The sequence below is a fragment of the Phyllostomus discolor genome, chromosome 2 (assembly GCF_004126475.2).
Source record: "Phyllostomus discolor isolate MPI-MPIP mPhyDis1 chromosome 2, mPhyDis1.pri.v3, whole genome shotgun sequence".
In the NCBI taxonomy this organism is placed as follows: domain Eukaryota; kingdom Metazoa; phylum Chordata; class Mammalia; order Chiroptera; family Phyllostomidae; genus Phyllostomus; species Phyllostomus discolor.
In genome coordinates, this window is record NC_040904.2 from 85,815,179 (window position 1) to 85,841,160 (window position 25,982).

The 25,982-nt window shown below is 35.6% G+C and overlaps 1 protein-coding gene and 1 long non-coding RNA gene across 4 annotated transcripts in view; one reads left to right on the plus strand and one right to left on the minus strand.

Moving 5' to 3' along the window:
- ALCAM (activated leukocyte cell adhesion molecule) overlaps positions 1–25,982 on the plus strand; it is a 201,032-nt gene that overhangs the window by 92,262 nt on the left and 82,788 nt on the right. The gene's annotated exons all lie outside the window — the stretch shown is intronic.
- On the minus strand, positions 2,218–2,650 carry LOC118498883. Its single transcript, XR_004901371.1, has 2 exons — positions 2,519–2,650; positions 2,218–2,460 (listed from the first exon to the last, which is right to left on the minus strand). It is a non-coding gene; the product is annotated as an uncharacterized LOC118498883 (long non-coding RNA).

Below are 25,982 nucleotides of genomic sequence, written 5' to 3' on the forward strand. Positions count from 1 at the left end.
GGAATGTATTACATGTTAAATAAATATTGCTTTATTTTTTCTCCATTCCTATTGAGAATAGAAATGTTTATCTAATAAAAGTTTGGTACACTTCTAGGTAGATTCCTTAAGAAAGTCAGTCTACAGATTAAATAGCTATTTCATGAACATGGAATTAAATAAAGGGCAAAATTTTCATCTAATACTAGCTTAATTGATCTCGTAGAACCTAGAAATACTTGAGTAGATAACTAATGATGTACAGTCTTTCCCATGGAGATTGTGAAAAAACACATGAACATTTTTACTACGTAGCTCTTTTTCAACATTCCTTACTACTTGTGTACTTCTCATATTACAATTTGTTCCTAGAAGATGACATTCTTAGCTAATTTGACTCCTAATCTTTTGCAACACATTTTTTTTAAATTAGGAAAATATTTTAGGGTTTTCCGTAAGGATTACAGTTACCTGAAATATATCAGAATGGCTTAGGGTATGGTTTCTAAAGATTTATATTTGTTCTCATTTATTGTTGATTCAGTTTCAGATGATTTTTAAATGCTGATTATAAACTGAGAAAAAGTACAGTAAAAATGAACCACCCACATGAGCAATCTCATTTTGCAGAATAGCCCTGTGGCTCCATGTAGCGTTATACATCTGCCCACCACGGTCTCAGTTACTGTGTAAAACTTCTCTCCTCATTTTTATTTTTGTCTGTTTGTTTGTTTTTCTCTCCTCATTTATCATCTCTCACATTTAATTTTTCAATTTTGTTGAGGTCTGGAAGTAGGAGTCAAATTCTGGGGATCGTTTTCATGTGGTTGCCTGTTGGCCCATGAAACGTAGTGGTGATATTTAGTTGTCTTTAAGAAGTTTAAGTAGGAAGTTCGATGTAGGCAAATAAAAAGGCACTTACAATAGAAATTGGTAATTTTGTTATTGACCTATGTATATCGTATGGTAGCAGAACAAATTGTGGTTTTACAAAAGGGAGTGTTTGATTCAGCCTGAACATGTACCTGGAGTTTAAACCAAGAAATAATGAGAAAACTTTTACCAAACAGGTGGCTTTGCCACTGTCTTTCTCTGGCACTGCTGTTGACCAGAATAACATAAAATATATAATGAAATCACCTTATTAGATGCTGCGTAATAAATACAAGTTAGTAAGAAGTTTGTTTGATCAACCATGGTTGTTTAGGTAGTAATGCTAAGAGAACCAATGGCATTGCATTGGGTAATCCATACCCTTTTGTTCCTCCAAATAATGATATACAGTTGGCCCTTTTCTGTTAATGGTTACACTGCATCTGTATACTCTACCAACATCCATTCATTCGCATTATTTTTTTATAAAGGAGTAGAAAATAGAAATGATTTTGGCCTCCTGTCAGCAATACAGGAAAAGGAGCCTATTATCAGGCATGTCCACTGGAAGGATGCCGTGGTTCCATGCCTGTTGGAAGCAGCACATGAGACAGGCTGCCAATACGCTTTACTTTACCATCTCTATCCCTTTCTGAAAAAGGGTTCCTAACTGATGAAGCTGAATGAAACCATAAACAAAGACCAAAAGCATATAAAAAATAAAATTCAGTTCAGATTTATTGTGTACTTGAAATGTGAAGGTGGCATGTCTGTAAAACTGATGTTTATTTCACTAAACAAATGCTCTATGTCCACTCCAACTTCTTATTTAAGACATTATATTTTTTAGTGTTACTCTATAGTTGTTTTATATTTCTTGATGTCATTTCCTATTTATTGATTTATTTTATTTTATTTTATTTTATTGTTTAAATTTTATTTTAATTGTTGTTGCAGTACAATTTTCTATCTTTTACTCCCATCCCAACACATCCACCCAGCCTTCCCCTCCTCCCTCCCATTTCCACCTGCCCCCTAGTTTTTGTCCATGTGTCCTTTATGCTTGTTCCTATAAACCTTTCCCCTTTTTCCCTGAAATTCCCCTGAAATTCCCTTTCCCCACCCCTCTGAACACTGTCAATATAAATGTTTCTGTCTTTGTGTATATTTATAAAAGCTGCTTTAAATTTTTGCCTGCTAATTTTAGCAGCTGCATCTTACAAGGGTCAATTTCTTTGATTACCTTTTCATCGCATGTGAGTCACAGGATCTTGTTTCTTCATATGTGTAGGAATTCTGGTTGTATATAGGACACATAATTAATGTATTATAGAGACTCTGGATTCTTTATATTCTCCCAAAGAGTGATTTTTTTTGTTTTGTTCTGTTTTGTTTTATGAAGCAACTAATTCCAGACTTTATCTCTACTGCTGTGAGCAGCAGCTGAAACTTCTGTTCACACCGTTTGTCCTTTATTTGGTTTCTTAAAGTATCCACTGCTCAAGTGTAGTTAGGGGTTCTGCTAGGTAGTGGGCAGAGTTTATACACAGCATTTGTTTCTTACCTTCCCCTAACTCTTTCCTTTCCAAGATTTTCCCTTTTATTCACCTACTGTACCTACTTTTTACTGTACCTACTGTACCTACTCTACCTACTTTTACTGTACCTACTGTGGTAGGTCCAAAGCTCATTAAGCCAGTAAGATTGTTTTATTTTTATTATTTTTAAAATTATATATCATTGAGTATGCTATTAAAGTTGTCTCAATTTTTTCTGCCTTGCCCCCCTTTATCCAGTATCCCCCACTCCCTCAGGCAATCCCCACACCTTTGCTCATGTCCATGGGTCATGTGTATAAATTATTTGGCTACTTCATTTCCTATACTGCGCTTTACATCCCCATGGCTATTCTGTAACTACCAATTTGTACTTCTTAATCCTCTCATATCTTCACTCATTCCCCCAAACCTCCTTCCCATCTGGCAACTATCAAAATGTTCTTTATATTCATATTCTGACTCTGTTCTTGTTTGCTTAGTTTGTTTTTTAAATTCAATTGTTGATAGGTATGTGTTTATTGCCATTACATTGTTCATAGTTTTGATCTTTTTTTTCTTAAATAAATTCCTTTAACATTTTATACAATAATGGTTTGGTGATGATGGACTCCTTTAGTTTTTTCTTATCTGGGAAGCTCTTTATTTGCCCTTTTATTCTAAAAGATATCTTTGCTGGGTAGAGGAATCTTGGCTGTAGTTCTCTGCTTTTCATGACTTTGAATATTTCTTGCCAATTACTTTCAGCCTACAAAATTTCTTTTGAGAAATCAGCTGACCATCTTATGGAAATTCCCATGTAGGTAACTAACTGCTTTTCTTGTGCTGTTTTTAAGATTCTCTCTTTATCTTTAACTTTTGGCATTTTAATCATGATGTGTCATGGAGTGGGCCTCTTTGCATCCATCTTGTTTGGGATTCTCTGTGCTTCCTAAACTTGCATGTCTATTTCCTTCACCAAAATTAGGGAAGTTTTCTTTCATTATTTTTCAAACGGATTTCCAATTTCTTACTCTTTCTCTTATCCTCCTGGTACCCCTATGATGTGAATGTTGGAGTGCTTGAAGTCGTCCCCTGAAAGAGACCCTTATGCTTGTTTTAGGGGATTCTTTTTCCTTCTTGTTGTTCTGATTGATAGTTGTTTTTTCTTGTTTCCTTATGTTACATACCAGTGATTTGATTCTCAGCTTCAGCCACTCGACTATTTCTTCCCTGTAAATTGTTCTTCATTTCAGTTAGTGAATCCTTTGTTTCTGGCTGGATCATTTTTATGCTGCTGAGGTGCTCACTAAGTTCCTTGAGCATCCTTATAACTCGTATTTTTAACTCTGCATCTGATAGATTGCTCATCTCCATCATATTTAGCTCTTTTTCAGGAGTTTTAGTCTTCTTTCATTTGGGTCATGTTTCTTTGTCTCTTATTTTGGAAGTCTCCCTGTGTATGTTTCTAAGTATTAGATAGAGCTGCTACAACTCCCTGTCTTGGTAGCATGGCCTAATGTACTAAGTGTCCTATAGGGTCCAGTGGCATATCCTCCCCTATCACCCAAGCTGGGTACTCAGTCTATGCTCTCCATGTTGGCTGAATGCACCCTCCTTTGTAGTTGAGCCCTGATTGCAGTTGGAAGGTGAATGGGAGGGATTTACCCAGGCCAGTCAGCTGCACAGACTGGCTTTGACCACTAACCACCAACCTCTATCTTCTGTAGAGGATCAGCTGTGCAGGGGCAGTGTGGTAGTGCTCCAAAGTGGTCTGTAGCTGCCCACTATGTACACTGGCTTCGGGGTTTCCCACGCAGTGCACACAGGTTTCCCACCTGTGTTCTTCCTGTGTCCACCCTATATGAGCTACAAAGCAACCTGCAGATGGCTGCTACTTGTGCTGGACTTGGAGGTTCCTTCCTAGGCAAAGCCAAACTGTGATCCAAAGCTGGCTGCTGCCCAGCCTGGGACCACTTAGCAAGAGCTATAGGGGCTGGGGACCTTACTGAGGCTGGCTATTGTATGTTTGGGAGTATTTAAGAAGATTTGAAACCTGAGCCGAGCCCAGCCATTTATAAGGAAAAGCTACTGTTAACAGCTTGGATGGGTCTGTAAGATAGATAGGGCAGAGCTTCAGGGATACACTAGGGTGGGGTAAACAGTATGAGCCAAGTTGATAGAGTCTCAGTTATAGTACCTGCCTGCTGGCCCTGTGGGTCTGTTGGGGGAGGGCCCAGGAAAAGAGCAATAGCCTCTGCATGCCATTCCGTCTGGGAGAAAGCTGTCCCCTAGACCTCACTGGTTTTTATAGCCAGAAGTTATGGGACCTTAGGGTCCTGGCACTGGAACTCTGGGCTGGGAGGCCTGGTATGGAGCTGGGACTTCTTGCTCCCAAAATATCTCTCCTGAATTTTTATCTACCACACATGGGTGTGGGACCAGCCCATTCCACATCTCCCCACTTCTGTGTCTCCTACCAGGGTGTATGTGGTTTTGTTAGTTCCATAGTTATCTGACTTCCATTCAACTCAATTTCTGATACTTCTGAGTAAGGTAGTTCCATAGTTTAGTTGTAATGTTATGTGATTGTGCAATGAAGCAAGCCATGTTTATCTCTGCCTCCATCTTGACTGGAAGTCACTAGGTTTTATTTATGTAACTTGAAATTACTGGAGAGAGATCAGCAAGCAGAAAACTGAAGAGTTTATGGTGAAACTTAGAAAAAGAAAATGGCACTGAGTAAATTCAGGTAAATTTCCTGGTTTTACAGGATTTTACCTAAGGGTCAAGTAAATAAGGTGTGAACAAAATATTTACTATATATAGTTCATTCCTCAATATGTAGATTATAGTTTTTACATATAGGAAAGTTACCTTGTTCAAACTCTAGGTGTAGCATTGTATTCCTAGATTTTATCTACTGTTATGTCTTTGTAGATATCAACTTCCAATATCCCTCAAATTTATTTCATATTCTCCCAATTTACATCCATTTAGGGCCCAATTCTAGTCCTGAAGGAACCTTGTTCTTATGGCTCTAGCTGACAGTGTGATTGCCATCTCATACTGGAATTTAAACTCTCTGGTTTAACTTAACTGAGCCTCTGTTTTCATATCTGCAAATACAGAATTAATAATTCTTACCTCCTAGGGGCATTATGAATATTAACAATACTGTATACGTGTATGTATTTGTTATATGTATGTGTGTACTGATGTGTGCATATATATCTATACAGCTGACACTTACTCAGCAAATGATAGTTTTAATTTCGACCTACAATTTTTACCTGAATGGGAAGTCATATATTTTCAATTGCTCTCTAAAATCTTAGAAGGCTAGAACCGAGTACCAAGATGAAAGGGTGCTCTTGAATTCATAGGATCATAATATTGTTTAATAAATAGATAAACTAAAAATCACTCTTAGGAAAAGACAGGATTACTAGGCAGCTTTTATATCCTCTCTTTTGGATAAACATTCTGTCTTCTATGTACTCCAGATTAAGAAAATGTATCCTCCCTCAGCCTGAAAGTTTATATCCTCACCAGGGTGAGAAAGAACTCACACAGTTAATATACAATTCAAAACAACTCTTGCTCCAGTTTCTGGGCCACAGTAAATAATGAGTGCTTGTACCAAGAAGTTAGTTTGTCTAATAAGATAAACAACCAAGTTGGTAGAAGTTAGGAAGCAAGTACTTAGAAGTTAAATATGATTAAATAGTTTGTACTTTTATAATAAAAAATTATATATACAAAGTTAGTATAAAGTTAGTGTAAAGTTATAAACTTTAAAAGAAAGATAAAAGTAAAGGGGGAAGCAAATGATAAACAAGATTTATACAGAAGAGAACATTCTATGGCATTGTTTGAAGATTATACATAATCAGTCCAAACTCCTACATCTTTCCAGAAATGTACAATGAGAATCATTATTCATAATGATGATTCTGAGTCACATGATCTAACTCACCAAATATGTTCATTTTCTTCTATAGATTATATTTAATAAGCCAAGAAGGGGATTAAACCATTTTCAAAAGGCTTTTAGGATTGGAATTCTAAAAAAAAAAAAGTTCTTCCTCCTGCACTTACTTTAAGTTCATGAGAAGATTTAATTAGAACATAACATTTTCTGAGCACTGTACTCTAAGTGTGCAAAGAGTGTTTTAAATCTCCTGGCTGCTTTATGAAATGTTACATTTACTTTTATAATGTCCAATCCTTTCTTTCAACCTCAGCTCTCCCCAAAATCAAGCTGAGGAAAGAAGAAGGAAGAAAATAAGAGAGCTGTTCATTCTTATACACCTAGATCAATTTATTTGTTTGTTTTCCTTTAATTTAAATATTGTGTGGGAGATTGTCTTAGTGTGGAATTGATCAAATTTGATAGTGTGGAAAATAAGATTCTTTATTTTGAAATAATTAAATTATTATTTTTGGGAAACCAGAGTTTAAATCTCATTTGCCTAAACTGTTGAGAAAAGAAAAAAGAGTCATAAGAAAAAAAACTTATGGGGAGGAACAATGTTATGTCTTAAGAACATCTTGGCTGTAAAGTGCCTGATTATTATACCATAAAAAGGTCAGCATGTGGAAAATGAGTCTAAATAAAAGGAATCAACATAGCAAGACAAACTTGGTTGTGTGGAGAACTTCTGTATGAATACTACTTAATTTACATTAGTTAATTTATGGGGAGAAGGTGTTATGGTAAGATAAGATAAAATTAGAACTGGATTTTGTAAGCTGAAATTTAAAGTAACATACTTCTATAGTAATAACAGATAAACACTTTCTTTGAAGACAAATGAATTTTAACCTTTGTATATTGGGCATTTTCCCTCTGTGGCTCCTTTCAAGATTTTATACATTGATTTACTAAAGTTTGAATATGTTATACCCAGGTGTAATCTTTGGGGCATTTATCCAGCTTGGTGTTCTCTGAGTTTCCTGGGTCTGTGATCTGTCTGTTCAAGGTCAGTTTTGTTGAAGAGAACAACCTTATGACCCAGCAACTCCACTTGTGCGTGTACTAGTATATCTGAAGAAACCTAAAACACTAATTAAAAAATATATATATGCATCCTTATGTTCATTCCAGTTATTTACAATAGACAACCTATGGAAGCAACTCAAGTGGCATAAATAGATGACTGGATAAAGATGTCATACATATAAAAAATGTAATGTTACTCAGTCATAAAAACTGAAATCTTACCATTTACAACAACATGGATCAACCTGGGGGCTATTATCGTCACTGCAATAAGTTAGTCAAATATGACATGGTATCACTTATATTGGAACCTAAGGAACAATATAAATGAAGAAAGGAAATGGAAGCAGATTCATGGATATGGAAAACAGGCTGGTGGTTGCCAGAGTGAAAGAAGATGGGGACTGGGTGAAAAAGGTGGAGGAATTGAGAGGTACAGATTGATAGTTACAAAATCATCATGGGGATATGAAGTACGGCATAAGAAATATAGTCAATAATATTGTAATAACTCTGTGTGGTGTGGGTGGGTACTGGAAATACTGAGGGGGAGCACTTTGTAAAGTATATAATTGCCTAACCACTATGCTGTACACTGGGAGCTAATACAAAATAATATTGGACATAAACTATAATGAAAATGAAATACGAATATTTAGGAATCTTAGGAAAGACTGCAAAATGCCATTAAATTGATAGATTCCATGTCTATTTCCTTCTATTAAGCAAAGGAACAAGAATGGCATTTTCGCATATTTGGAGAATTTTATTTTGGCCCCTCCTTGGTTAAAATGGGCCTCTGATAATCTAAATATTAATATCAATCAACATTTTAAAATAAACAATTTACTGTTATATTGTAACATACCTGTGTTTGAATGTCTAAACTGAGGTCCAGGTGGATTCAGCAAAGAATGTAAAATCCATGTGGGCAGGCACATTTGTCCTGCTTATCCTTGTCTTTCCAGCAAACGAAATAGACCCTGATAGGCCCTTGCACCCTATCATTATGATTAATTGCTGCACATTCAAAATCTTGTGTTCAAAAGTCCATTTTCCACCCACACTGACATATCCTTCTACCTGAATCCAAAAAGTCTTGATATAAAAATACAATACTTTCTTTTCAAAATCAGTCAGCCTTCCCCATCTTGTTCTTACTCTTTCCTTTCCCAACCTAAATCCCATGGCCTTTCCTGGTAATTACATTCTTACCAGTTATAACTCTTTTGTCCCTTTCACCTTCCATTTTCCTTACCTAGCAAACCGCAACTCCGTATAAACTCAGCTGTCTACCTACTCTAGGGTTATATACAAACTGGGGAGCGTAGCTGGAGAAAAATTGCATGACTATTATGACTGATCTTGTATAACGTGCATGACCACAAGTCTCAGATAAGCACTCATCACTGCTCAGGAGCCCGCAATAAGGCCCAGGTAAGTTCCTTTCTCATATGCTTGTATTTTTTTCACTATAACACATTGTGACTAAGGAATATGTGTATGACTCTCATCCACAGGGTTCAGTGGCACATCCTATTTCCTACACCAGTGATTTTCAACTAGTAAGGGAAAACAGGTCAGTGCTCTGATTAAATAGTCAGATATTTAGTCAGGTATTTATTCAGGGGCACTGATATCTTTTTTCCTTAGATTGTCAAATAGAAAAAAAAGACAACAGTCAATACAACAATAGCCCGCCGGTATGAATAAATCCAAATTATACCTATTATTTTTGTCAGATCAGTAATAAAACAATATATTTTTGGTGTGCCTCACAATTTTAGTAATTATGTGTGGCATGAAATTAAAAAAAGGTTAAAAATCGTCCTACTACACCATCCTTCCCTACTGAAATCTTGGAAAGGTATTTCTTATTTTTCGGACCATAAGACGCATCTAGGTTTTAAGAGGAGGAAAATAGGAAACAATTTTTGAAGCAAAAAATGTGGTAAAATATATAATAACATAAATAACATAATATTTCACCAGTGTAAATATAAACAGAACTCAACAGCACCATTAGCAACCATTATTCCTCCCAAATTTGGGGGCAAAAGAGTGTGTCTTATAGTCTAAGAAATATTACCACTGGGCGATGCGGGTGGTGAGGCAGTTTTTCTTCAAAAAGTGAAGACAGCTGTCTTTTAAGTGTCTGTCAAAAGGTTACACGCTAGGTTAAAACAATGCTTTTAAGTGTCAAAGACTATTTATTACCATCTCCATTGCTGTGGATCTGTACCTCTGCCCGTCCCACAGGTAGTGGGTTGATTAGGCTTTGTAGCATTTGGTTTCACTGATGGTAATTGGGAAAGTATCCTTTGAGGTTTTAGCAATTACTGGAAACATATGCTGTTTTTCCAACAACATCAAATAGATTATGTAAACTTTGTTACAAGAATTTTGATGCTGCTCTCTTACTTGCCCTCCCATAATTTTGAATTAAAGATGTAATTAGACACTGAATAGAACTGTTGCTGTGCATTCTGCATGTCAACTCTTCTCTGCAGTTTTATGCAGCAGCTTCATGTGCTTATGTTTGTATCCCACCTGCTCCCTACTGCAGTTGTTAGATCAGACTGAGGTATTATACGGACAATTTTATGAACATGTGTTTTTCTCTTGCCCTGTGAGAAGATGCTCAGTCTGTTAAATTATCTCCAAAACAAGTCAGTATCTAAGAGCAACCATATGTGATTTCACTCATAATTGGTCAAATTTGCTTGGTAGTTCTGCTTTCAATGAAAAATGAAATTATTCAGACATAAGACTTTTCTTATTAAAAAAGAAATAAACCAAATTTAATTATCATTTTAGATTCAAAAGTTAGTCACTTTTGCCCTGGCTGGGAGGCTCAGTTGGAGCTTCAACCCATATACCAAAAGGTTGTAGGTTCAATTCCTGGTCAGGGTGTATACCTAGATTGCAGGTTCTTTCTCCAGTAGGGGTGTGTACTGGAGGGAACTGATCAATGTTTCTCTCTGGTGTTGATGTTTCTCTCTCTCTCTCTCTAAAAAATCAATGAACATGTCCTTGGGTGAGGATTAGGGAAAAAAAGTTAGTCATTTTCTCTTCATAATTGGGAGTAAGTGATATTATCTGCTACATTGACAGTAGGCATATCATAATTTTCACTTAAAATATTTTAATTATTGCAATCTATTTATGAGCATTATTATTTTTAAGTTTTCTAGTTCTTTATATAATTGCCTCATAAAATGCTTTATAGGTTCCAAAAAGTCAGTTGATTCAGTTGGCCAGTTGAAGAGCATCCCCATCTCAGGTCAAGTAGAGAAATAATACCTGATTATATAACAATAGATGAACTATGGCTGATGGTTTATATAACCATAAGTTAGGACAGCTCTGCCATGCCCTTGAAGTTATAGCCAGAGTCACTTAATAGCTCTCTGCTGTGGCTAAAATCCTAACAAGTCACTGTGTGATCACTTTTATCCTTGAGGGTGTTTGCTTACACTGTCAGTATGTGAAGGGGGTTGTTTTGAGTTTACCATTGACCAAAGTCTATTAATGCAGAAGGTTTTAAGTTTATAGTTTCCTCCATGAATACATTTTAAAATGGTACAAATAACAGTATATAATATCCTTTCTGTGAGGTTGGCTTATTTGCTAGCAAAATTTAAAATAAGATTTAAAAAACACCCTGGTTGCTCTGAGGAGAAATCACTCAGGTAAATCTACAGAAATAAAACACTGAATTGCAATATGTGTTCTGTTCATCTGTTTCAGGTGTATACTTGCTTGAAACTAATTTGCTGCTTAGGTTAGTATTTCCCTTTAAAATGGTGCTTGCTGAGTAGATAAAACACATCTATAACTTTTCATTAACCTGGGCATAAGTTTTAAATACAGAAGACTTAATCTCACACAAACACAAAATTTGGCAGTAAAGTTTTTCAGCATCGAATATAACTACCTTATAAATTCCATGCTCAGCAAAATATCAGATTGTCTGAATAAGTCCAAGAGAAAGGCTCGTCTAAAATATTGCCTCTGATTACTGTAGTAACTCTTAAAAACTTAACTCATATCTGCCATAGTTTCTCCCAATTCCTCAGGTACTTTATGCTCTTTCATATCTGTAGTCTCTCCCTCTGAACTAGGTTCTAGCTGATCATTACCATGCTTAGGATTTTCCCATCTTAAAAATAATACTTTTTCATGGCTCTACTTTCCTCCACTCCTCTAGGTGCCACTTTCTCCTATACACTTTTGATTACTACATCTTATAAACTAATTCTTTTATCACTATGAAATGCCTTATCTAATACAAAGTAGTCACTGCAAATTTTGTATGCTTACTATTAGCACTGTGAATTAGCACGGTCTTCTTTTCATAGGTCTATTTCACAACTGTGTTTCTTTGTATTTGGATTAAATAGCCAGTCTTTATGAGTTTGGATGGCATATATCAGTCCCCTAAATCCAGTCACACCTAATGCCTGTATCTGCAAAGCCTTCAACCAGATTTTGTACTCTGAGGATTGCACTCAGTTGTGGCTACTCCTTCCCTATCCCAGACACAATCTAAAACAGAAGGTCAGCTTTTATTCACAGCTTGTCTACACTCCTTACTACTGATCCCAACAATGGGCATACAGACATCTGGCATAATCTGTTAGAAAATAATGACATCTGAAAAAAAAAAAAACACAGCAGAAGGAAGAATGCTTTAAAAGTTTATTCATTCATTGGCCTCAAATATCTGGCCTAATCAGCATTTTTAAAAGTTCTTGTTGCTAGAGTGTGTATATTTGTGTGTGTGTGTGAATGTACTGCAAAGTCTTTAAATAGTTCCTGAGAGATGGCTTGAGAAGAGACCAGAATCTTGAGACACTGACTTAGGAGAAGAATCATAGAGCTTAGATCCAAATCCCTTAAACACAGTGTCAGCCTGGCAGTCATCTGGGATTGTTGAAGGGGCATGCTAGGCTAACATGTAGCAAAAAAGATCTTGTCAGGGTGAGAACTTTCCTCTGTATAGAATAAAACTTGACTTTAGATTTTTCAAACTTTTATGTGGTATTAGCTTTATTTATGAAATAAAATTTCACATAAAATGTATTTTCTGGGAACAATTTATTCATGTTGGAAAATGCTTACTAGAGATACAAGCACTGTCATTTGTCCCCTTGATCTTACACAGTAATTCAACAGAATTGCTTGTTTGGGGTTTCTTCCCTTTGTTTCCATGCTAGTGGGTAGAAGGCACCAGAGAGCGAAACCCTGTTGTCTGATTGATGAGATTTTGTTCAGGCTGTGACAGTGCATAACTCCTCTCATTGGCCTCTCTGTTGACCCCCAGAGAGGCTGAGAGTAGCATAGCCTTGGGATATAAGTTTGAATTTTTTAACACAGTTTATAAAAATAGGAACCATCGGCAGCCATGATAGTGGAAAGCGGAATGTATTTTTTAGCCAGAAAGCTAAGAGAAAATTGGTGAGCTCAGATTGCTTAATGACACTAGTAAAGTAAATGCCATCAGACTTGGTACTTATATAAGACATATAAAAATATTTTGTTTTTCCACAGCCCAAACCGAGCCCATTAACTATAGCCCATATTTACTTTTTCATGTTACCCACTGATTGCATGGGGAACCAGCATGGACTTAGGTGATGTATAGCTTACTGCTATTCATACATACTTACTGAGAAGCACCTGGAACTTCATTTTTCACCAATGGAGGTGATAGCTTTACCTCTCTTTCTGATGAAAGGAAAATTTATAGCATAGGTTATAGGTCACTGAGTTAAAAATGTAATGTTAGTCCTTAAAAGGACTTAAAATTGAGTGAAATAATAAGGAAAAGTAGTGTGTAATTATGAATCAGCAGTTTTTTCTTAGCTGTTTCAAGAAGATTAAGTTTACAAATAGTCCAGATTAAATAAAGATTTAAAATGATACCTTTACAAAAAGGGACCAAATAGCCATTTTTGTTTATTTAATTTCCCCACATATTTCTTTAAAGGAATTAAGACATAGAGTGGCACAAACATAGAGATGAGAGGTTTTCTTGCTAGAAAAAAATAAAGCTATATTTTCCCTTTGTCAGCTGTTTAGGTATTTCTTAGTCTTTTCTTTATAAGTCAATAAAGGTATTATTTCAGGTATTTGACCAATTCATTGAAGATAGTTTGTATGTTTAACTTCAAAATGATAATTCAATTTATTGGCTTCTTCACTACTTACTGAATCATATCTAGTAATTAGAGAGTAAACAAGGTTGTTATTTTATAGGTTTCATAACTTAGACTAATTAATCCTGAAAAGAAAGTTTAATGGAAAACAAATTCTTTAAAAGAGCCAAAAAATACTACTTGAACCTTGATAATTTCCTACTGATTCTAATTCATATTATAAAGGAAGAAATTTTCTAAATTCTTAGGAATTTTTTTTACAGGGAATACATCATGGAAAGTTGTATTACTACCACCACCACTACTACTATAATTCATAGCACATGGTTTGTCCATTTCAGAACAAGTAAATCTAGTGAAGACCACTAGAAAAAGACCACAGATTGACATTGTCACCGCATAGCTGAGAACAGTCCAGAACTGGAGCATACCGTACAAGACGGCTGTGACTGAATCTGATCCTACAGCCTTATAATTATGTTTGTACAGCCTACACTTTTTATTGAAACCCAAGATTCATTTGAATTCATATAAAAGTTTATAGGACAATGTGATCTGCTAGTTAATTGAAGACTCATGTTTCATAATTTGTGCCTAAAATTTGGGGTCAAGTCTGTCTCTATAAGCCATTAATTTTGCAAGACAGAGATCAGAGGTCAGAGGTAGGAAAAAGCGTACCCAAGAGCATGTAAGCAGCCATAGCCATCAGGGGAGTTGAAAAGCCAAACAGGTCTCAGTGGACACCACTGCATTTCCCTTTGTCCTCAACCAGTTTTCCCCTGCTCCTCAATCTAAAGATATTGGTAGAAAACTGAGTAGATTATAAATGAGTAAACAAAATTCTTCATTACCAAGGTTTTCATTCTTCAGAAAGACTCCCTTGAGCCTCAGCTCAGGTAAAGCACCTCTCATATATGACCTCTCTTGGAACATAGCATGCATCATATAAATATTTCTTTGTCTCTATTTGTTAGAATAGCTAAATGAGGCTAGAAACTATCTTAGTCATCACTCACTTGCTCATTCTTCTTCTAGTCATTCATCAGTAAATATTTATGGAGAACCTACTGTGTGTTAAACATTATAATGAGCTGTGGTAGAATGGGGAAGAAAAATAGAGGGCTGATAACAGATATCAATATAAGATGCTAGGGGGACTTTTTGATTAATTAGGTGTGGGGAATTGAGGGTGGAAGAGAAATCTAGAGTGGCATTCAAGTACCCAGTTTGGTTCCCTTTGTTGATTGTTGAATTAATAACCAAGTAGAAAATAAACAAGAGAAAAAGTCTATGGGTGATAGGGTGAAGAGAATTGGAAAATAATTAGTTCAGATTGGGCTATATTGAGTTTAAGATGTCTGTGAAACATTCAGGTGAGAGGACTTGTGAGCAATTGAAAATGTGGTTCTAAAACACAGGAGGATAGTCAGGTTAGATGCACAGACAGAGCAGCCCCTACAGCTGGATGTAGACAATATAACCTGAACAGCCAGGCAGGGCCGGAGAGAGAAGGAGCACTCAAAGAAGAGAAAAGAGTAGCAGGAGAGAAAGACACCATGAAGGTCACATAAGAAATGTTTATTATAGAACATGTGTGACCACAGTTATATTGGGGTGAAAGGGGGTGAAATGAACCACATGCCATAATGAACTTCTTTTTTTAATATCAGATTTATAGTTTCCTATATTCTGAATGTCAGAGCTTCACCTGTCTGGGGTTTTACAAAACCCAGTTAAGTCACAAGTACTTCATAGCAAGCTATGTGTAATTAAACAAGTTTCAATAACTCTTTACCTTTTTTCTTTATTTCTCATACAAATTAGAGATTCAATAAAATGATTCTTCTTACTCTAATTTTTTTGCACAGTATTGGAAATAAGTGGGATGCTTTCATTGTCAGAAACAATTTCCTAGGAAATAAAAGTCGATAAATATAGCTATCGTATGTCAAATTCATGTTTCCTATCAGAAAATCAACCATGTAAGAAAATGTTGAAATTGTACAGATAGGAAAATTGGAAAGCAACTGTTGCCATTTTTTGCTCCGTTGGATGAAGTGCTTTCATTGTATATCAACTGAGAAACTAAGTCAGGAATATGTATAGCCATGACATTGGTGATGTTTTCCTTCACAGGCTTTATCCAGATGGTATCTTATATGATTGCCACACCCATGCCTCAAGGAAAATTTGTTGAATCTGAATGATTCCCAATGAACAAAGATTAGTGAAATCACATTACTATTACCAGTCACTATTAATACATACCCCGTGGAGAAAATAAAAATATCTATTTGTTAAGTTATATACAGTTAACTGAAGTTAAGTTTAAGAAAACTCAGGCTTGCTTAAACAAAATTAATGTGGATGACTTTGAGGGTGTTATCAGTATCATGAAGGCGCAAAGAGATTAGTACATAGTAATATCAGGGTCAAGACAAGCGAGAAAGAGGGGAGAAGAGGACTCATTAACATCCAAATGCATTTGCACATGATCATAATTATCCTCAGGTGCTCAGGTTAATATGCATCCTGGGAAAACATGCGGGATGAACAGCTGTCATGGAGATGTGCTGCTCAAACGAAAGCTTTGCTTAGCCAGAGGAACAACTGGGAAGCTGGTAGACCAGCACTTGCCCATACCTTAGGAGAACAAACACTTTTCACTAAGCCCATAAACAAACTTAATAATCAGGAAGAATTTCTTTGGAAAATGGTAGAAAGCTCAAAGCATTCTCTGTATTTACTGAATGCCCCATAAATAATAGCTCAAAAATTAAAACATTGTAACTTTTTTATTTATTGTCCAATTTTTGACTATCAAATCTTGAGTTATGCAAATACACTCTGCTCTATGTATAGAGATAAAAATAAAGGTAGATAATTTGGCAAAACCAAATTTTGCATCTCGAATGTGGCGTGAAAGGAAGCCTGTGGATGATGCATCCAAACTGCTGGAATGAATCCTGCTCACGCTCAGGCTGCTCCCAGTCAAAAAATGCCCTTGTATTCTGCCTTGACCACTCCACTGATATGTGTTTGAAAGAAATCATGCAATTACAGTCTTGACAAGAATCCTGATAGATAATCTAGTTTATTTTTGAGATGCCAGACACTACTACATTGAGGCGGAGAGACACAAAAAAAAGAGAAATAGAGAGGAGAAAGAAAAGAGAGAGGCAGAGGTAAAATCATTATGTATAATTTAAAAACACGGGAGAAATCCACCTGCTTCTATGCTTCCTAGAATGCAGAAGACACATAAAATCAATATGGTTTAATCCAGAAAGTTGGATTTAAGCATTAAGTTTATAAGCAGGTTAATAGATGAAAGAGTGATGTCAAATATCCACTATTTATTCTTGCATTCAGTAAATGTATAGTACTGATTAACCATTTGTGTTACTGGATGATAGTCATGGTATTAATGAAATTATATGTCTACTGTCCCTTGGTTTTAGGTTAAACAATATGAAATTGTCAGTATTTCATTTTTACCTCAGAACTATTCCATATTTGAACCTAGTATTTATCACTGAGTATTCTAATGATAAATGTTAACTAATAACCTATAAAGACAAGATCAGCAGAAGTTATATCAATTTAACAAAATGATAAATCTTAAAAATCGAGTCTAGCAAGGACTCACTCCTCTTTATGGGTTATCAGCTGTCAAAATAATAAGATCAGATTTCTTACCAGAAAGATATTGCCTACAAAACTTTCTGGATTAACACTTGTTTCAATAACTTTCAATCAAAGCATTAATGAGTTAATCTCTTTGTAGTAACTTTGAATCTTTCTAAATTTAATGTTTTTAAAAGAAAGCATTGATCCTCCCATGCTTCCTAAAACATCACACTGTCATTACATTGATGGTCTCCCTGGGAGAAACCCAACCCAATTTATGGAAGGAAGATTTTAATATTGTGATAGATACAAACTTCAACTTAACTAAAAAATACTTTTATGCATAGTAGATGCTTACTCTACTCAGCTATTTGAGATGTTGTGACACTTACTGAATTTTCACTTAAATTGCTCACCTATGAATAAGACTATTATAGCAATTTATAAAGCCTGATATATTTTCTACCTTCCAAATGGGTATTCAACAAACTTCAACAGTGTTTTTATATTATACTTAACTGTAACTTAGTAATTTTTTCTTTAAGGGAGAGGGGAATAGAAAGAACTCCAATTGCATGATGGAGTCCTTTTGAGGAGGAATTAGCATTTGTTTTTAATAAGGGGAGAATGTGTTCTACATAATTTTGAGTTCTCATCTTATGCATTTTAATGAATAATGATATAATTGCACTGGTTGTTTAGTATGTAATTTACCATAAAACAGGATGCATGTACATGCAGTTATGTTAATTCACTAGATATGGGGCACTTAGGAAGGTCAGCTTCTGCCCGTTAACCAATCCGAAGGCATTCCTAAAAATATAGATGGAACACTGGCTCCAGGAAATAGCTTCCATTTATCTTTCAACATTAATTTTCAAACTGGTTAGCATGAGGCCTAACTTTAAGATGGATGAATTATACTTTGAAAATAAACACTTACACTAAAAATTAGGTTACTTTTTAACAGAGAATTATTCCTGTGCTATCTCCCTGAGCAGAGTATAAGACATATTTATTTATTTATTTCGGTGCTGTGCTAGGCTAAGATTCAAAATAGGTTACCAGTGAAGGAAAAGGATTTTTGCCTGGTTTTGCAAGAGTTTTATCTATAAGGCCTATAAAAAAAGGAAAGTTTTTATTTGGGGAAACCAGCTAAAATTCAAATGTCATAAATTTTAGAGAAGCAATAACTATTGTTTTTAAATCTAACCATACATTTTCCTAGGTCCTATTGACCTTTTCAACAGGAGGGATTCTCTTATTCTCTTCTTCTAGTGTTTCCATATCCCAGATCCTTATAGAGAGCTCTGCCCAAGGGAGATTCCAGGTAAATTAATACTTTTTATTGCTAATTAGGCTTTAAATTTAAATCCCTGTGCTTTTAGCTAGCTGGGCTGAGCTTTCATCTAATGCAGTGTATGTCTCACATTAAGGCCTAGACTAATACCTAATTTGTGGGGTCAAGTCCCGTTCCCCTTTTCCTGGTTGATGTCATAGACCCGTGAAAAAGAAATGAAGTGTTTCTGTCTCACGTTCCCCTATTAGCTACACAGGAGCAGTGAGAGAAAAACAATGCAAAGAAGAGAAACAATTCAAGACCTAAAACAGATGCTAAGGAAGAGCAACTGGAAACAGAAGAGCTCTTCATATTTTGTTTCCTTCACCAGATATCATAATCTCCTGCCATCATGCCTTTGCCATGACTAACATTAGTACTTATTCTTATGCGTTAAGTGGGAGATTAGAAAGGGAGGTGGAGTTGAGAGTTTTCTTAACCCCAGAGAGGAGACTAAACAATTAAAGAGTAAAGAGCAAGACCAGTTTGGGAGAACTAATGATGTAATAGGGAAGGAGGGGAAGATAAAATTGCCAGCTTCAGAGTTCATAGATGGAGACAGTAAAATTCAAGGACCTTGCACAGAGGGTCACCAACCTGAATGTGCAAGTCAATCCAGGCAGAAATGGAGACCAGGAGAGCAAGAGTGAAAATAAATAAAACTTTAACTTAGAGGCCCCATAGTGAAAATGGAACATACTAATTGCAAGGCACAAGTAAATGGGAACTAAACTACAAATCTTGATAAAGATTTGTAGAGAGAAATCTAAGGGAGAATAAACCTGTTAAAAAGTTTTGAATTGATGTGTGGGAAGAGAGTTGTATGAATTTCAACAACAACCAAAAAGTAAAAAAAAGAGAAAAGGAATTGAATACCTGTGACTGAATTTGAGGACCTTTCATTCAGATAGTGTAAAGCATGTTGACACTTGATTAATGTGATAAACCAAGTCACCTCTCTGGACTTTAGATTTCTCTTTTGAAAAATGAGGGGACTAGATTGAACCTGATGATTTATAATGTTCCTCAAGGATTTAAAAACCTTTGATTTATGGTTCTAAATTGAGTTGAATAATGGATATATTTGCCTGGAATGTATTCATGTGAACTCAGAGGGTTTTTATTTTTTTACCAAGATAACAAAAAATTTTCTAAGAGTGTGACATATAATGAAGATAATCCATGAAAGTGGGCTAAAGAGTGTTATAGGGAAAAATTGATATAAAAAGTCCAGATTTTTCAGGTGGTGGTAATGAAAGTACACCATTGGTGGTCCATTTGTTGGAGAGTATTATATTCTAAATCAGTGCATCTCAAATTTATGTGCATGAAGACCATATGAGGATATTGTTGGAATTCTGATTCAGTAGGTCTTGAGGGTGAGGGTGATAACTGAGCTTTTTATTTCTGACAAGCTTCCATATGATATCAATAAGTAATCCCTTTTTATACCCAAGTACATATTATTTCCTGATAGTTTAAGGTGAGAAAAACAAATCCACGCATACCATATTTGTTCAAAAGTCAGACTTTTTTTTTGCAATTTTTACAGTTATTCAACCAGAATGAGTTCTGTATCTATCTTTCAGCAAGTAGGAGGAATTGTTGCCAGGACTTAAGTGATGGAGAAAAACTTAAGAGTATACTGATTTAATGTCTTATATGAAAAATGAAGATTGCTGGATTTTATTTATTTTTAATTTTTAATTGCTCTTTTTTTCTAAGAAGTGTACTTTATTTTTTTAATTGTTGTTCAAGTACAGTTGTCTCCATTTCCCTCTTCATCACTCATCACTCCTCTAAGTTGTCTGATTTAGTTCATTTTAGTGGAAGACACTTTAGAAGTAGCGAGGAGAGGAAGGGAAAATCATTCAAGGAGACACACTAAAGAAATGATGGCTGACAGTGAAGAAGGGGATTGAAGAACCAGAATCCAGAAAAACACAGTACCCCTGAAGGCATTTAGTGGGTGGTCCAGCATATTCAGTGTGGTACTTCCTCAGGGGAAGGGGGTCCATTCTCTTGAATATAGGACAATAGTTATAACCCTCATAACATCAAAAATAGGACAGATTATGTCTAACATATTCCCAAGTTTGATAGATAAATCAGTGAAGTGTTCAATGCATTTTAGGAATATCACTAAAAAAATGTCAAATGGGTTGTTGATATAATTATATAATTAAATGGGTACATTTTAATCATTTTGAAAATTTTCTCTTCAGAACATTTCATTCCCAGGGAGAAAAACATTAAAAAGGTATCAGTGTAAATATACGCATTTATGCTGTCTTTAGGCATAATTCAATCTATTTTATTGAACTGACTATAAACTACATTTTCTGAAGCTTGATTTGGCATAGAGAAAAGACTTATTACTGTAAATTTTATCTGGGTATTTTTCCCATATATCACTTGAACTCCCTCAGCCAGGTCACCATTTAATGATTTTCACCTGTGTTATTTGTCACATTCCAGTCATTGCGCCAATAACACTTTAGAAGTGGCATTAGTGCTGTTGCTATTAGTCCCCACACTCAGATCTGATTCAAGTGCATACTTTAAGACACCATGTTTCCCTAGCAAAGTAACTAAGGAGTTTGGAGAAGTGAGGCTTAAAAATACATTATACCTTAGGCTGCAAGTGGCCTCTTTCCTACAATTTTTCTTCATTGAGAGTTTCTAGGTTGCAAGTGTCTTCAATATTTAGGCACTGCAATCAACTTTTCATTATCTTATATTTTCTAAATACCAGATATTTGAGCCTCTCCTGCCCCTACCCTTTCACAAACATACAGTTGATGCCTAATGCTAGAAGAGTGATGTGAAGTGACCATGGGGGCTAAAATTATTCTAACACTTAATGAAAGAATTTGGTAAATAAAGATATCTATTCAAGTTGACTTTGTGATACTGAATCCTCTTAACCTGTAGTACCTTTGAAAAAAAGGAGCGAAAGCACTGTTTTTTCTTAAGTACACACTTGTGTCCTGTGATTCTTTATTTCCTGTGTATTCTCTGTTATTGAAAATTTCTCTCTCTTGTTTGGGAGGAAAGGTTAAGATGAAAGTAAAATACAGATGAAGATTTTGGATTGTGGGTATTCTAAATGTTCTATTCATGTAAAATTAAAAATACACTTCTGTTGGGCTGTTTGTTCTTCATCATTTATTGAACTGGACTCAATAAATCTTGAATGACTTTGATACTAACGCTTTTCAATAGCCATTATCTTTGACCCCTCATGGACTCTCATAAATGAAACATGAATTTTCAATATCTTCAATTTTATGTAACATCAACCTATAATTTGAATACAAATTAAGAGGGAAGAATTCTCCAAAGAAGAACCAACTTATAACAAAATAATACATAATTTGAACATCTTGTACACTTGTGTTTATTATACTCAGGGCACTTGTTTATTAAAGAATGTACAACTGCCATGAGAAAATATATTGGGCGTGGCTGGAACATTGTGGAAAAGTATATTTGTCATTCATTAGTTACATGTAAACCAGAAATTCTATCATCTGTGCATGTTTCAAATGGCCAAATCCATCGCTGATCCAGCTTTTGGTCAGATAATCCCAGTTATTCTGCTAATGAAGTAACCTCTTTCCATGAGGTCCAAAAGGGGAAAAAAACCATAAATTACAAAAAGGAGTAATAATTAAGAATGGTTTATTTAGATATTAATAGAACCTTTCTACTAGTGTTTCTCATTCAAGTAAGCATAATATCGCTAGGCATTAGATGTCTCGAAATTTGAAAAGTTCACCTAAGGGAACAAACAAGAAGTAAAGATGTTCATGAGTTTATTGGAGGAATAAGAGACACAGCCATTGAATGCCTATTGTAATTTGATTTAAATGTGCTAAAAGTAGAAACAGTTTTGCCTGGATTTGTCTATATAAAGTATTTATATAACCAAAACAGACCTATCCACTTATGTTAAATTCGTAAGACATAATTAGCCTGTGCTTATTTCCCTCTAGCAGGATTTATTGGTGGTATTTTCAAATTGTAATCTAGCATATTTCAAACAATTTTGGTGTGTAACCTATTTGAATCAACATGGAAACTTGAAGAAAAATGGAATAATAGGTTAGTAATGTAATGCTCTCATAAATTAGAAATGAAATAAGTTGACTTCTTCTTAAGGTGTTGATTTTGTCTACTGGACAAGGCTATTCATTGAGAACAATGAGAGAAAAATGGAACAGAAATAAAATGCAAGAAAAAGCAAGGAAAAATATAGTCATGGAGATGTATTTGTGCTCTAAAAACTCACTTTTTCTAAATCTAAATTCTAACCTGACTTCAGTGGACTTTAGTAATTATTAGCATTCTCCCTAATACATTTTAAGAGCATTTCTATATAAAGCAGAAAAATTGTTTCAATGCTTTTATGTTTTGGGTTATGCAAATTAAGTAATTTAGTTTGATATTTTTGATGTTTTATGCAAATTAAACTTCAAATCAGATATAAATATTAAGTATATATTTCAGATTACTGTTCTCAGACCTGTAATGCCGGAGAAACACTATGCCAATTCAGGAATTATGAACGGCACAAAATGAGCACTGACTGGTTGAATGGCCTCGTATAAATCATTTGAAATCTCTTGGCCTCTAATTCCTCATCTGAGATCAGAGCAGTGTAAATGCATTTTGGAGATCAGGGTCACTCAATAATGCCTAAGTTACAAGTCTATAGGTGCATGCCCATATATAAGCCAATAAAATGGCAATGATGATGGTAATGAAGTAACAGCATTTCTGGAGCACATTCTGATATACCAGCCTGTGGCAAGCAGAATGAGCCCCTCCCCAGATGCCCCCATTCCATTCCTCAGAACTCAGGAATGTGGCACTTGATGTGGTAAAGGAACTTTGCAGATGTGACTGAGGTTGAGAACACTGAGATGGAGAGATCCCCTGGATTATCAAGGTGGGCCCAACCTAATTACGAGGTCCTTCCAAGCTTCCCTGCTGCAGTGAGAGAAAAATAGATGCAACATTTGCAGAGTTTGAAGGTGGAGAAAGAGGGCATAAAACAAGGACTGCACCACATACAGCTTCTAGAAACTGGAAAAGGCGAGAAAACGGATTATCCCAGAGCTTCTAGAAGGAAACATAGCCCTGCCAACACCTTGATTTTAGATCAGTGAGATCAGGGCCAGACTTCTGACCTCAAGGAGCTGTGAAATAATAAATTCTTGTTTTTTAGCCACTGTTTCTATGGTAATTTGTTACAGCAGCAGTAGAATATTCTGATGTATCAGACTCCACTGTGGTAATTTAAATTAACTCATTTTGGCCTCAAAACAACCCAGGGGAACAAAGACCATCATTATCCTTAGTGCACACATAAGGAAATTGAGGTTTAGGGTATTTAAGGAACTTCTCCAGCTCACAGCTTATAAATGATGAAGCCAGCATTTGATCCCAAGACTGTTTTGTCTACTAAAGATGATGTGTTTAAAACACCCTTATGTATTAAAACCATTTAAGAGTTTCCTGTTTTATTTCCCCTACTGTAGAATGAAACCATTTTTCTTTATCCATTGCATACTAGAAAGAAGGGTGTATGAGGATATCTCTGTGAGGATTTGGGGCCCTTTAGAAAAAAGTTGTTGTATACTTTCTATAAAATTAATTATTTTTCTAAAGTCATCAACTTTCACATTTTTGTAATCAGAATGATTTGCTAGTATTTTATAAGAGGAATATAATGCATGGTATTACTAGTCTGACATATTCTAGAATATAGAAAAGACTCTTGTTTAATGATGTTTTCCTTCCTTCCTTCCTTCCTTCCTTCCTTCCTTCCTTCCTTCCTTCCTTCCTTCCTTCTAGCCTAAGCAGCAACTCACTTACCTAAAGAAAAAAACAGTGTTATCTCTCTTAGAAAAGATATGTTTGATGGTCATTCACCAAGCAAAAATGCTTTCTCTTTACCCTTATGATGCCCCCCATCTGTTTATCTTGTCTCTTACTCTTTGTTACTCCCAGAAGCCTCCCTTCTCTTTGGTGCACTAATGCTTCTTTTCTCCTTTCAAAAGCTTTCCTACCTCCCTGTACTCATTCAGGTCAGGGGAGATTTTTTTTTTGCCTGGGAGTTTTGAATATTTTATAACCACTTCACCAGAATGATACCACTTCTTCCACCTCTGAATGTATCTGAGGTGATGAGCTCCTGCGAGCTGTGAGGTCTTTTTGCAAAGCACCTGACAAGGCATTCCAAGGCAGCAAACTAGAGCAACCAGACGTAATTTAGCTCTTCGGTTTCTTTGTCTTTGGTGCTGCAAACCTTTGAAGCGTAGGGACTTCCGGTATCTCAGAGTCTCATACTTTGGTATGAAGTGCAATGCAAGAAGGACATTTTGCTGTGAAGAGGATGAAATTGAACAGTGTGAATTCACAAAGAGCTTTGCTTGTTTTGTGTGTTCTGAGAGACAGAGAGAGAAAGAAAGATGAGATGAGGATGGAGGAAAAGGACAGAGAAAGTAATACTTTGGACACTATCACATAAACAGGCTTTTAGAAAAGCTTTCTGTCCTCCTCAATCACTGAAAAGGAAATACATATTTGCATCTCCTCATTGTCTGCAGTTTTGTTAGACTTGTCATACTGTCATCACAGACATCAGCCTGAATGCTCTCTCATTTGCCACTCTCAAGGTCTTTTGACATTCTTGGTGTTAAATGCATTAACATAACAGAGAGACTAAGGCAGATAAGACTATCTTTGAGTAAAGTTGTGAGGTAATTTATTATTAATAGAAAAGGTCCTTTCTGAAGAGGTTATTTCTCACCCTGCTCAGTGAGGTTAGATATTCTGGGTGTGCAATTAAATAAAAATATGTTTGTGGCAGAAGTATAAAGGAGAGACAAGAAGGAGCAATGAAGAAGTGCAGTGAAGGTTAGCCCTCCAATATGAAACAGATTGACTAGGTTTGTTCCAGCTCCTCTTTCACCCTATTATCTCTTTCTAACTATTCTTAGGAGCTAAAGAAAAAACTCTTGTACTCTATCTTTGAATTAAATCAGTGAAGAAAAGAAAGTTTTGTAGTATACTTTAAGGAAAATAATTCAAATAAAATTTACTTTCTTTCCACCTAAACCCAGAAAACCATGATATTTTCTATTTATTTTCTTCAAACAGTAAAGAATCATTCCCACCTGGAAAGGGTGATTTTTTAAAAAGTCAGGTAAGATATTGAAGATAAGAAATAATTCCCTGTAGATACAAAATAGAGGAGGTCAAGAAGGTAGAAAAGCATTCTCCAGCCATTCTGATGGATAAGGACTTTCCTTTAAGGACTCCTTGTCTTTGTATTTGAATCTGTGTATAATACATCAGGATTGGTCACCCTGTTATCCGACAGGGGCCTGGCCCTGAGATAGTCTGCCTAGGGCCAGCTGTAGTGTGTGGGTTCCTGATCTCCCATAGGA